Raw genomic sequence first — 13,312 nt, forward strand, 5'->3', positions numbered from 1 at the left:
GAAGAGCTCTGTGATTGCTGTTCTCTGTAGGCCAGATCTTCCAGTGGGAACTGCAGTCACGGAACTGGGAAACCTGAGTGCAATGGGAGTAATTGGATCCCAGGGTGGCAGGAGCTAAGCGGTGGCACTCAACCGCAGTCAAAGCTGCATTCAGAACAGTCTGACTCACCCAGACCTGTGGCATTGGCTACTTACGGTGTTCCTAGAAGTGAAATGGATAGGAAACATACTAAATTCTTACTTGATCTAGATAAGCCAAAAGTTCTATGTCAAGTGAATAAAAGTCTAACCTGTATCATAAAAATACAGTCATGGCCCCTTCATCAATTTCCAGACTGAGCCAGTTTATAGACCCAGAGCTCCTTGAATGAAGGGGAGGCCAGGTTTCCTTGAAGAAGGACTCTGCTACACTACTGAACATTTATACTGTGAAATCTTTCTCCAAGCCTCCTTCCCTGAAGGGACCGATGGCCTTTCAACAGGGTGACTCTGCACTAGGATAAAGGAAAAAAATCAGACTTTTTGGAGACAACTTATGGAGGTCAGGTGATCAATGGAGTTTTAGCTCAGGTCTGTTTCACAGTGAGCCCAGTGGGCCCCCGAACCCACCTTGCGCTTAATTTCCTCAGTTCTGGAACACATAATTGGAATAGATATACGCAGCAGCTGGCTGAATCCCCACACTGGCTCCCTGACCTGTGAAGTGAGGGTAATTATGGTGGGAAAGGCCCAGTGGAAGCCACCGGACCTGTGTCACCTAGGAAAACAGTAAACCCAAAGCATTGCTACTTTTCAGGAGGGACTGCAGAGGTTAGTGCCATCATCAACGACTTGAAAGATGCAGGGGTGGTGATCATCACCATGTCCCCAAGCAATCTGCCTATTTGGCCCATGCAGAAGGCAGATGGATCTTGGAGAATGATAGTGGATTATCGTACGCTTAACCAGGCGGTGACTCCAATTGCAGCTGCTGTACCAGATGTGGTTTCATTGTTTGAGCAAATCAGCACATGCCCTGGTCCCTAGTAGGTAGCTATTGATCTGATAAATGATTTTTTTTTCCTTCATATCTATCAATAAAGTCCACGGGAAGCAGTCTGCTTTCGGCTGGAAAGGCCAGCAATGCACCTTCACTGTTCTACCTCAGGGGTGAATCAACTCTCCAGCCCTACGTCATAACTTAGTTTACAGGGATCTTGACCGTCTTTCCCTTCCACAAAATATCACACTGGTCCATTACAGTGATGACATTATGTTGACTGGATCTAGTGAGCAAGAAACAGCAACTACTCTAGACTTACTGGGTAAGACTTGTGTATCAGAGGGTGGGAAATAAATCTGACAAAAATTCAGGGACCTTCTACCTCAGTGAAACTTCCAGGGGTCCAATGGTGTGAGGCACGTTGAGATATCCCTTCTCAAGGATAAGTTGTTGGATTTGGTCCCTCCTACAACCAAAAAAACATGCACAGTACCTAGTAGATCTCTTTAGATTTGAAAGGCACATAGTCCTCATTTGGGCATGTTACTCAGCCCATTTACCAAGTGACCTGAAAAGCTGCTGGGTTTGAGTGGGACCCAGAACAAGAGAAGAGTAAACATCAGTAAAGGCTCTTACCACCTCTTCTGGGGAAGGGGTTAGTGCATTTTGGGTTGTTCACAGGATAGTTGTATTGTGTTGGTTGGAGTCGTGACCTTGTTACTGTCTTTATTTAGAGATTAAGTGCCAGCTTTCAGGCTGGAGCTTAAAACCCCTGGCTATCCTGCTTGCCAACTGAAGATCTTGGGACTTAGCCTCCATAATCATGTGAGCCAATTTCTTATAATAAATCTCTTTACATACACACACCCACAAAATCCTGTTGATTCTGTTTCTCTAGAGAACTATGACTAACACAGTTCATAACCTGGGGTGGCTCACTGCATTGCCCTTTGCAGATGTGTTTTGTTTAGTTTCTGCTCTATCTTAAATATCAGGAATTTCATACAGATACTCAAAATTCCAGTTTCTTTTTAAAAATAGGAAGTTCTGACCACACTGTGCTTGCACTACTGCCTGGCAATCATCACCATTTAGAACCGTTAGCCTGGGCATCCATTCTAGTTAGCCGTAGTTTCCACCACTCCCTATAGCCTTGCACCTGCTCTGCCTCCCTCATTAATCCTACCTACCAGGTTCCTGCAGGAGTTTGAGCTTTCAGTTCCTGCTTCACATGTCCCTTCCCTTCTAGACTGTGAGGCCTAAATGCAGGGACCAGGAGAATGTTCATTCATGTACCCACAGCATCTGGTACAGTGCCTGCAACAAACATATTCGCTGAATGAGTGAATGAGTGTTCACTGCACCAGGACTAAAAGCTAGAAGTGCCCCAAGACATGGCAACAATAGCTCCCGTCCAAACACCCAGTACAACTTGACAGGTATTGGGGGATCCAGTTTTGGTAGAGTGTAGGGTTAAATGTCAATTCTGAATAGTCTGGCAGTTCCTCAAAAAGTTAATTACAGAATTCTCATATGACCCAGCAATTCCACTCTTAGGCACAGACCTCAAAGAGTTGAAAACAAGTGTTCAAATAAATACATGCACATGGATGTGCACAGCAGCACCATTCACAACAGCTAAAAGGAGGAAGCAACTCAAGTGTCTTTCAGCAGACGAACAGATAAATAAAATGTGGTGCACCCATATAAAGGAACACGTACGGAACAAGATTCCGCCATAAAAAGGAATGCAGCACTGACACAGGCTACAACACAGGTGAACCTTGAAAGCATGTTGCCAAATGAAAGAAGCCAGACCAGACACAAAAGGTCACATACTATATGATTCCACATACAGGAAGTGTCCAGAACAAGTAAGTCTATAGAGACAGAAAGCAGATCGGTGGTTGCCAGGGGCGGGGGAAAGGGAGAATTGAGAGTGACTGTCAAAGGGTACAGGGTTTCATTTTGGGATGATGAAAATGATTTAGAACCAGATAGAGATGGTGGTTGTACAACACTGTGAAAGTACTAAATGTTACTCAATTGGTCACTTTAAAATGGTTAATTTTATGTTAGGCGAATTTCACTTTGATTTTAAAATAGTTGTTGACTGGAGCCAGACTGTCCAGGTTCAAATCCCAGTCTGACATTTGCTAGTTGTGTGAGTTTCACGACCCCTGTGTCTCAGTTTCTTTATCTGTAAAATGGGGCTGAAAATCACACCACCCTTCATGGGTTTTATGAGGATTAAATGATATAATGTATAGAAAGTTCACAAGATTCGGCATATTCTAAGTGGTAAATGTTAACTATTCCTGTTATCACTCTGGGGTTGCCGAGTTTCCTCAGTTCCTTCAGGACTGGGTCAGCCAGAGGCACAGAAGGCTCCTGGGGGCCCAGCAGGGCTGGCCAGGACTCCCAGACCCCCTGGCTACATCTGACATCCCTTAAGGAAGGAATCAAACATTTCCTGTCCATTAAATTAAAGCAGACGCCGTCTATCTAGGAAGAAGTAAAACTGAAAATATCAAAGCCAATGCATAACCTTCCTGGGCTTCTGTTGCAACTTCCTCTCTTTAATAATTATTGTTTAAAAGAAGTAGTCTGGGACGGTAGGGTGGGGTGGGGGCGGGTTGACGAATCTTCCACTCCATGTAAAGTTCACAGCACGCGCTGACTTGTGTCCCCATATCAAATATCTGCAGCCACTAGGAACCAGCCAGTGGCTGTTTGCTCTCTAGACATTATTTATTGCTGGTGTAAATTGGCAGGATCTCCCCCGGTGCATAACTTTTTCCCTGACTTGTTTCTTTCCAGAAGATCCCAGACTGGGGGGCCAGCCTCGCAGACGCCAACAGAACAATCTTCTTTCAACAGCATTAATTATCTGTATGGCTTTCCATAACAACAAAAGAAAAATCTTGACCCCACTGCCTGCCAATATTTAAGGCACTAGGAGAGGGAAATCCTCTTATCTTTGCATCTCCCAGAGCAGTTTTGTTTGATAAAACATCCTTCCCATCCCCCCTCCCTTTTTATATTCTGAACTTTCTGGCCTGATTAATTCTCCCCATCTCCGTAAAGGGCTGTGTATACTCTTGAGTGTTGACTTATTTTCTTCTATAAAAACATCCTTGCAAGAAATTAAAACAGCTTAGCCCATTCTTGCTCCAGAAGCTACTTGTAAAGAGTCTTACTCCTTACAAATGGAAGGGGGGGCAATTAAAAGATCTGTAGGGGAGGACAAGGGTGGGGGGAGAAAATGTGGAAAATGGAATATGAGTTGAGAAGATTTCTTTATTTTAAATTAAAGTTAAGGATTAAAGGCATCAGGCTTTCAAGAGTTATCGTGAAAGGCTTTTTAGCAGTCCCAAGTGGACGGGCCGTAATCTTCTTTTTAAATGGCTATATTTAGACCACAGAGCACTCAGGCAGTCGAACGAGAAACTTCCAGCAAGGGACTACAAGCAGGACGGAGGATGGTGTTTTAATATTAGCTGTGGAAATGAGATTTAACCACTTAGGAGTGATTTGTTTTTGAGGAACATGTAGCACCTGAAAATAGCATATATATTTTAAATATCAGTGGAAGGTGTTCACAGCCAGAGTCATGCCGAGAGTAAACCCAACAATTTGGGAAGACCAGACCTCACTGCAAATGCCCCTCTGCACAAGGGGTGTCTGATTTACACCTGTAATGACACCTCTGATGAAAGCATCCGTGGGCTATAACTCATACAGATGTTTTTCGATGTGAAAAATTATCTTAAAACACTGCCTCTCTTAATAGATCAATTAGTGAATAAAGTAAAGCAAAAGAGAATTGTTTAAAGGAAACATGCTTATTTCATTCTCTGCCTCCAGTTTAAGCTCCATGATCATGTTTATTGAATCTGAAATTTGACTGAGTTCACCACTTCCTTGGTTGAGGACTACTGGGTGCTTTATAAAGGTTATTTGAGCTCAGACTACATTACATATTTAATCAATATGGTAAAGAACAATTCACCCCAAAATACAAGATACCAAGCTAGGTTTTTTAAAACAATTTTAACAGGATTTTTCAGTGTTTGAAATGAAGCACCAGTGTTGATGCAGCACAAGAGCACATCCCTTAAAAGCCTGGCGGGCAACAGGCAGGAATCCAGACGGAAGAGTTCAGTGGAACAAGAATCCTTTGGGCTTCTGAGACAGCAGGACCTCCTGGGCTGGTTTCAGTGTGGTTTGGTTTTTGTTCATTACTGGAAGCATGAGTGAGTGTTCTAAAATCAAAAGTGACAAAGACCCAACTTGCAAAGCAACATAATCCTCTCCTAGGAAGCAAAAACACGTTTCCCACATTTCCCTCAAATTGCAAATCAAAGCAGACCCCGACATATTTTCTCTAAGCTAATCTCCGGCAGCCTGGTAACTGTAAAGGGGTTTAAATTAGACCAGGGTTTTTTTCGTTGTTTTTTTTTTTTTCCCCTTGGTGTTCACTTCCTTCCCTATGGACCCTGGAGAGAAGGTGTCAAAAGAGTGCCGGGCAGGGCTGGGGTGGGTGGGAGCTAGATTCTCCTTCACCTGCTCCTACCAGGCTTCCCCATTTGCTTGTCTTCTCAACAGCCCAACACCCAGGTGGCATCTGGGAACCAGCAGGGTTAAGAAGATTCTGCAGGGATTTTGATGTCTCCTGTAGATGCTGAAACATGGCTATGTGTGGTTTTAAGTGTGAGGAGTCATGATTTAACCCACAGTACTTCCGAGTCCACGTAATAGCTGGTGAACACACCATACATGTTACAAAGCACATCTAATACTCCAGCTTGTTGTTTATTTATTCTTTCATTTCTCCAATATTTCATTTAATGAGCACCTACTGCGTGCCTGACCCTGGCCATGGCCCCAGGGCATACAGCATTGTATAGGAAAAGGGAGATGGTCCCCGTCCTGGCAGAGTTTAGAGGAGCACATGCAAGCAAGCACTATCAGCGCAGTGTTGGAGCTGGGTGATGGGTACATGGAGATTCTCTTTCTGTGGACATTTGAAATGTTCTATAATGTAGCTTTTTTAAAAAAACAATAACAGATGCTAATTTTTGGATCAATTTGTTTGTCTGACAAATATTTGTTAAATGAGACCCCAAGGGTTGGGCACACTGCCAGGAGAACACTGAGAGGCTCTGCACCTTCAAAGAACTCAGGTTAGTGATGGTGGATTTTCCCTATCAGATAAGTGACAACAGTTAAAACTGTTTAAAGAATCTGGGGGACTGGAGGTGCACTCAACAGATCAACACAACCTGTCAGCTCAGTTGAGAACATTCAGGGTGACCGGGTGCAGAGATTCTAAGAAGAACTCTGGATGAAAGGAACACCATAGACGGGGGTTGGCAAGCTATGACCCATGAGCCAAATCCAGCTCACCTCATTTTGTAAATAAATTTGACTGGGACACATGTTCAGTCTTTAAAGTCTTGTCTAGGCTGCTTTCACACTACCACAGCAGAACTGAGTCCTGTACACATACACAGACTGCACGCCCACAATGTAAAAAATACTATCTGGCCCGATGAAGAAAAAGTTTGCTATCCTCTGCCCCATAGTGTTCTTTACAGGATATTGTTGAGAAAACTGGGAAGGTTTTTGTGACTTACAGCCCCAACCTCCTAATCTCCCTTCTTTGGCGGCCCAAGTTTTTCACACATTGAGTCAGCTTGGAGCTGTACTTCTCCGCCTTGGCTATCACTGAAAAGCTTTAAAAAATCCTTGTGCCTGGGCCACACACCAGACGGATGAAATCAGACCCTCTGGCGGTGGGTCCTAAAAAAAACCCTGGACTTTTAAGCTCTCGTAGATGATTCCAATGGGCAGCCACAGTTGAGAACCCGCGGCTTCAAAGGAGAGACATCAGCGTGGCGTTAAGTTTTCAAGGATGAATGCAGACTGTTGGTCCAATGCAGCAGTCCCACAGAAGCTGGCCCTCTCCATGAATCTATGGATCCAGTTGGATCCATGGGGAGGCCCAGCTGGTCCTGGATTGATTCTGATGGTGCCGCCCAATTGGGAAAGCAGGTGGGCTGCGAGTGTGGTGGTGTGCTGGTAAATGTTTAACAACTAACTCTCTAGGGAAAAAAGCCCTGAAAGGTAGTGCTCGCCAGTTTCTATGGTATAAATACTCCCACCACGTCCAATTTCAATCTACCAACTAAACATCACTGAGAGCATGGCTAGGAAGCCATGTACAGTAGCACAACATTATATAGTATTTCCAGCACACAGATGTGATAGGTGTAAATAAACTCAAGGGTATGTAACAGTAAAATACAGTGAAATAATTAGGAATTGCTGAGTTCTGAGTATTTATTAACTTCTTTTGAAATAAATATAATTTACTTAACTATAGTTAGGTTATGCAGTTTAATTCTTAGTAATGTCTTGCAAAAGTCCTGGAAATTTACTCTTTGGTTCTCGTGAGCAGGCTGGTTCTAGCACAAAACAGGCAGACCTGGGAGATATTGCGGGTTTGGTTCTAGACCACCGCAATGAAGCAAATATCACAATAAACCAAGTCACACAAATTTTTTGCTTTCCCAGTGCATATAAAAGTTATGTTTACACTATACTGTAGTCTACTGAGTGTGCAATAGCATTACGTCTAAAAAAGCATAATGCTATTGGAAAAATGGCACCAATAGACTCGCTCAGGGCAGAGTTGCCACAAAACTTCAATTTTATAGCGAAGCTGCAATAAAACGAGGTCTGCCCGTGGTCACTTCAGGACTCGGGAGAAGAAGAGTTGGCCAGTAGTTACTAACAGAATTTACATGGGAAATATAATAAGGTAAAGGATGACCTTGGGTAGTTTGGTTCATTCCCTGAGCCTCAGATTTCTCATTCTACTAAGTGGAGTAATTAAATTACAGAGTCTGCAGCCACAATGGCCTGGATTCAAACACTTCTCTAAAACTTCCTAGCTGTGTGTCCTTAAACCATGTAACTTTACCTCTCTGAGCTTCAGTTCCCTTATCCGTAAAATGGAGATAATTATTGTATCTACTTGATGGGATGGCTGTGGGGTTGAAAGTGTTCTTCTAAGTAAGCAGTACATGGCATGTGGTCAATAATCAATAAATGTTCGTTCTCATTATTATCATAGAGGTTTGCGTAGGATCAGATGAATTACTTGTTGTTTATTGGATGCGAATGGCAATCATTAATGCTGTTCGCCAAATATCTCTGGCTCCCTCCCTTTCGTGCACAAGGTAGGACTGCACTTCTTGGCTACCTGCGGTTGAGTGAGATCACATGACTACTCTGGGCCAATGAGCTGAAAGCAGAAGTGACGTGTCACTTTCCAGGTGGAAGTGTTTTATTGTTGCCACAATACCCTCTGAGCAGTCCGTCCTTCCAGCATAGTGAATAGTGACGTTAGAGCTGACAGCTGCTCCATTAGCCTGGGGCCTTGAATAACAGTGATGAGCAGAGCCCACTGCCCGTCCGCAATGGACATGGAGTCAATGGACTTGTCATGTGAGCAAGAAATATGTCTTTGTTGTGTTAAGCCATTGAAATTTGAGGGATCTTTTGTTACTACAGTGTCATAGAGCCTATATTGACTGATACATTGCTAAATATTCTTAGTTTTTTTTTTATTTTAATGGAGGTGCTGGGGATTGAACCCACGACCTTGTGCATGCTAAGCATGTGCTCTACCACTGAGCTATAATATCCCCCTCGATACATTGCTAAATAAATGGCATTTATTACTACTATTAAGAATATCTCCACTGTCTCCAAAACCACAAATGTCACCCCAGAACTCTCAATTTAGGTCATATGTCTCTAACAGAAAAACTTTAACTAGTATTGACTCATTGGCAAGGTATAGGGAACAAGGCACAGTATTAACTGTCCAAAGATTATGCCTGAAGCTGCTACTTGCTAACTCTGTAATCTCAGGCCAATCACATCAGTTCTCTGAGCCTTGGTTTGCTGATCTGTGATATGGAAATAATAACAATGATCACATTTGCTCTTGTTTTTCCAGGCAGTTGTGCGGCTATACTGAGAGTATTCATTTGTATAAAATATAAGCTATTATCATCCGAGGAAAAGACAATCTGATTGTGATAAAGTTAGGTTATTTCCATTGCTCTTTAAGCTCTCAGGAAATTCCAGGCAAAGTTTTTATTTCACTTGTATTAACCACCTCTAGATCTAATTCGGAGTGAACAGTATCTCTGGTCTCCTCCTTCAGGGTTCCTGCCCAGGACTCTACATTCCTGAGTGACTTTCTTCTTTATCTCCTCTTGCTTTGAATCACCAACACTCTGCAACATGCTTTGGTAACTTGTCCCAACAATCTCGCACCTTCTTAGAAAGTTCTTCCTAAAGTCTTCCTTAGAAATGTTTACTCTGGGGATTTAATTAACGCTAGGATCTGTATATTGACATATGCTCAAAATGCAGAATGAAATCTATATATCCAAGTAGCATTACAAACTGATTAGTTAACAACACAATGCCCCTCAACTGCCGACTTCTTAAAACCTTAAAGGAAAAAAAAAGACTCTTAATTTCATCACTTTGTCCTCACCACTTTTCAACATTTTGCAGGCTTTGGGCATTTCCTAATTATGAGCACAGCCTAATTCAATCAAGATTCTGCCACTAGTTTTTCAAATGCTCCAACTGATGCTGTGAAAGCAACACCTTTTTCCCCCAAAGAGATTAAAACTCTGTATTATAATCATTACCTAAAAATTCTCTATAAATGCATTATTTCATTTTTTAAAAATCGTAATTACACACATCTACCTGTCAAGTGAACAGGTAGGCGTTCTCAACATACACTGCATGTCAGCAGGAACTAAGAGTTAGGCAGAAGGCCAAGAAAGGGATGGCAGGGTTAGGCCTTGGTTTCTCCATTAGCAAGCAGAGACCAACGTGGGCCTCGAACTGTGACTGACAACAGCCAGTGACCTGCAGATCTCTGCCAAAAGAAGAGGAGGACACATATTCATTTACTTATTTATAAATCTTTATGGAAAACTTATTGTGTGCCAGTCTGTGAACAAGGCGGACCTGATCCCTGCCCTTATAGAACTCATGACACAAAGCAGAGAACCACATAAATAATTATTACCATTGTGATAAGTGCCAAGAAGGAAGAGCGGGGGCAGGGGGTGAGGGAACAGAGGGTATAACAGGAGCTACATCATTTAGTCAGGAGGCAACAAAGACCTCCTTGAGGAGATGGCACTCAAGCTGGCACTTGAAAGAGGAGTAAGAGTAAGACAGAGAAAGAGTAGGGGACAGAAAACTGAGATATGCTATGTTCATGGATTGGAAGACTGATCAGTGTTAAGAAATTTCATTCTCTCCAAACTGATCTATAGATTCAATGCAGCCTCAGTCAAAATCCCAGCAGTTGTTTTTGTAGAAATTGATAAACCAATTCTAAAATGTATATAGAAATTCAAAGGACATACAATATCCAAAGAAATCTTAAAACAGAAAACCAAGGTTGGAGGACAATCTAACCGATTTCAAAGCTTACTGTGAAGATACAGTAATCAACAAAGTGTGGTATTGCTGTCAGGACAGACATATTGATCAATGAAACAGAATAAAGAGTTCAGAAATAGACCCACATAGATGCTTGTTTGGTTTTTGAAAAAGGGCAATCAAAGCAATCTAAAGGGAAAGGGAAATTTTTTTGTTTAAACAAATGATGGTGGAACAACTGGATACCCATATAGGAAAAAAAAAAAAAAAAAGACTCTTAAACCCCTACCTCACACCATACAAAAAATTAAGCTGAGATGGATCAGAGACCTAAACACAAATGCTAAAAGAAAACACATGAGAATAGATTCATGATTTGGGAGTAGTCAAAGATTTATCAGATAGGACACAGGGGAAAGAGTATTCCAGACAGAGAGGATAGCTTGAGCAAAGGAGAACAAAAGAATTTGATTTAAGAACCGAAACAAGGCCAGCATGGCTAGAGTGTGTTGAGTGAGAAAGAGAGTGGCAGAGTTCAAAACATCAACTGTTCCAGTGACCTTTATTTTAAAAACCTGCACGTTAAGGGATGAAAAGACACAGACTGGGAGAAAATATCTGCAAATCATATACCAGACAAAGGGCTTATCTCCAGAAAATATAGAGAACTCTCAAAACTCAACAATGACATGAACAAACCACCCAATTAAAAAATGGAAAAAATATTTTAATAGACACATGACCAAACCAGATATACAGTTAGCAAGTAAGCACATGAAAAGATGGTCAACATCATTAGTCATTAGGAAAATGAAAATTAAAACCACAATGAGATACCACTACATACTGTTAGAATGGCTAAAACTGAAAAAGGCTTAAAAAAAAAACCCTGATAACACCAAGTATTGAGGAACACGGAGAACAACTGGGACTCTTCTATGTCACTGGTAGGAATGTAGAGCAGCACAGCTGCTTTTGGAAAAAGATTGGCAGTTTCTTCAAAAGTTAAACATACACTTATCAAATGACCCAGCAACCCCACCTCTAGAGATTAAAAACTACTATTACACAAAAACCTGTAGGAAATGTTTATAGCAGCTTTATTCATAGCTGCCAGAAACTGCAAACTCAAATGTCTTTCAACAGGTGAATAGTGATATAATCATACAATGAAATACTACTTGGCAATGAAAAGGAACAAAGTACCGACACATGCACCAATACGGAGAAATTTCAAATGCACTACACTAAATGAAAGAAGCTAGATTTAAAAACACATATACACAACATATACATTATCTGTATACATGTATTGTATCATTCCATTTATATGACATTCTGAAAAAGACAAAGCTATAGGGAGAGAGCAGAGCAGTGGTTTCCAGGTAAAGGGGGTCGGGGAGGGGGGTTGAATATAAGGGACCAACATAAGGGAATTTTAGGGGGTGATTTAACTGTTCCATATTCTGATTGTGGTCAAAGCTCACAGAACTATACACTAAAACAAAACAAGTTTACTTTATGTACTTTAAAAATGAAACTTCACCAGTCATCTTATCTCCTGCTTAAGCATTTTGCCAGGTCCCCAACCACCTACTAGAGAGAATCAAAAGTTCTCAGCCAGATGTTTAAGGCCTCAAAACACCTTCCCAAGCTCCTCCCAGCCAGTACTTTCTACCCATCCATGCTCCCTGGCTCACTCCGCCACTCCAGCTAGCAGAAACCTCAGGGCTCTAGGCCTCGGGGCCTTTGTTCATGCTGTTCCCTCTGCCTGGACTCCTCCCTTCCTGGCAAACTACTATTCGTCTCCCCAAATGAGGCTCAACTGTCACCTCCTTGGGTAATCCATCCAAGCTGTCTAGCACTGAGCTTGGGTCCACAGAAATGCTAAACACAGCCAGGGTGGGCAAACTGATGTGGTTCAATGCCCCAGGACTTAAGGAGGCAGTGGCCAAGCTACATCTTGGATCAAAGTGTGTACATTCCAAAAAGGCTATCATGAGTGAAACACACAAGAGGCAAGGGACATTAGTGCAGCTAAAAACCACAGACTTTCTTAACAAGGCTTATTTTAATCTAAAGAAAATAATGAGCTGAAAACTCTCAGGAGACAGAAGTCCAGAGTCCAGCTACTCGACAGATAACTGATCTTCAGGTTCCAAAGCACACAGCTTGTCATAAGTTCTCCCCATGCTTCTGTGTCCCCATGTCACAAGTCCACAGTAAAGAAGCGGCTCCTTCCCCACGCCCAGATGGATGAAGGCAACAGCAAAGCCCCAAAACACCGCTTAAGAGATACTTCTTAGGCCATGGCTCTGCGAGTCAGAAATAAAAAGCGGGGTTTCAGCATCGTGCAATTAATGCAGCGAACATTGATTTCTGCACTGTAAGAGGCTGGTTCATTAATTCCAGATGCTCCCACCAGTCAAACCGAGGCTCGGCTTCTTTGCAAGATGAGGCAAATGAGAATACTGAATTTTAAAATTCCTTTCTGCTGCAACCTTTATTACCAAACAGAGCATAAAACCCACCCACCCAGACTGCTTAATTCTTCCTAAATAATTAACACCACCTGCTCATCTCCCCGTTTACGTGGGCAAAACTCACCGCACTGCTTGACGCCCAAGTGGCCTCTCCTTATGAGAGGAAAGATCAATTGGCCACCAATCTCGGCCACCCCGACCATCCCTGAACAACCACTGTTATTTACTTAGGAAAAATATTCCTCCACGCCTCCAAATACCTTCCGGATCTCTTGACTGGATTAGATTTTTCTAAGAATCACCTTTGGAAGGTAAAAACCCAACAGAGACTTCCTGAGAAAGATACCTGGGGGTT

This window comes from Camelus dromedarius, chromosome 31, assembly GCF_036321535.1.
Source record: "Camelus dromedarius isolate mCamDro1 chromosome 31, mCamDro1.pat, whole genome shotgun sequence".
Lineage (NCBI taxonomy): Eukaryota > Metazoa > Chordata > Mammalia > Artiodactyla > Camelidae > Camelus > Camelus dromedarius.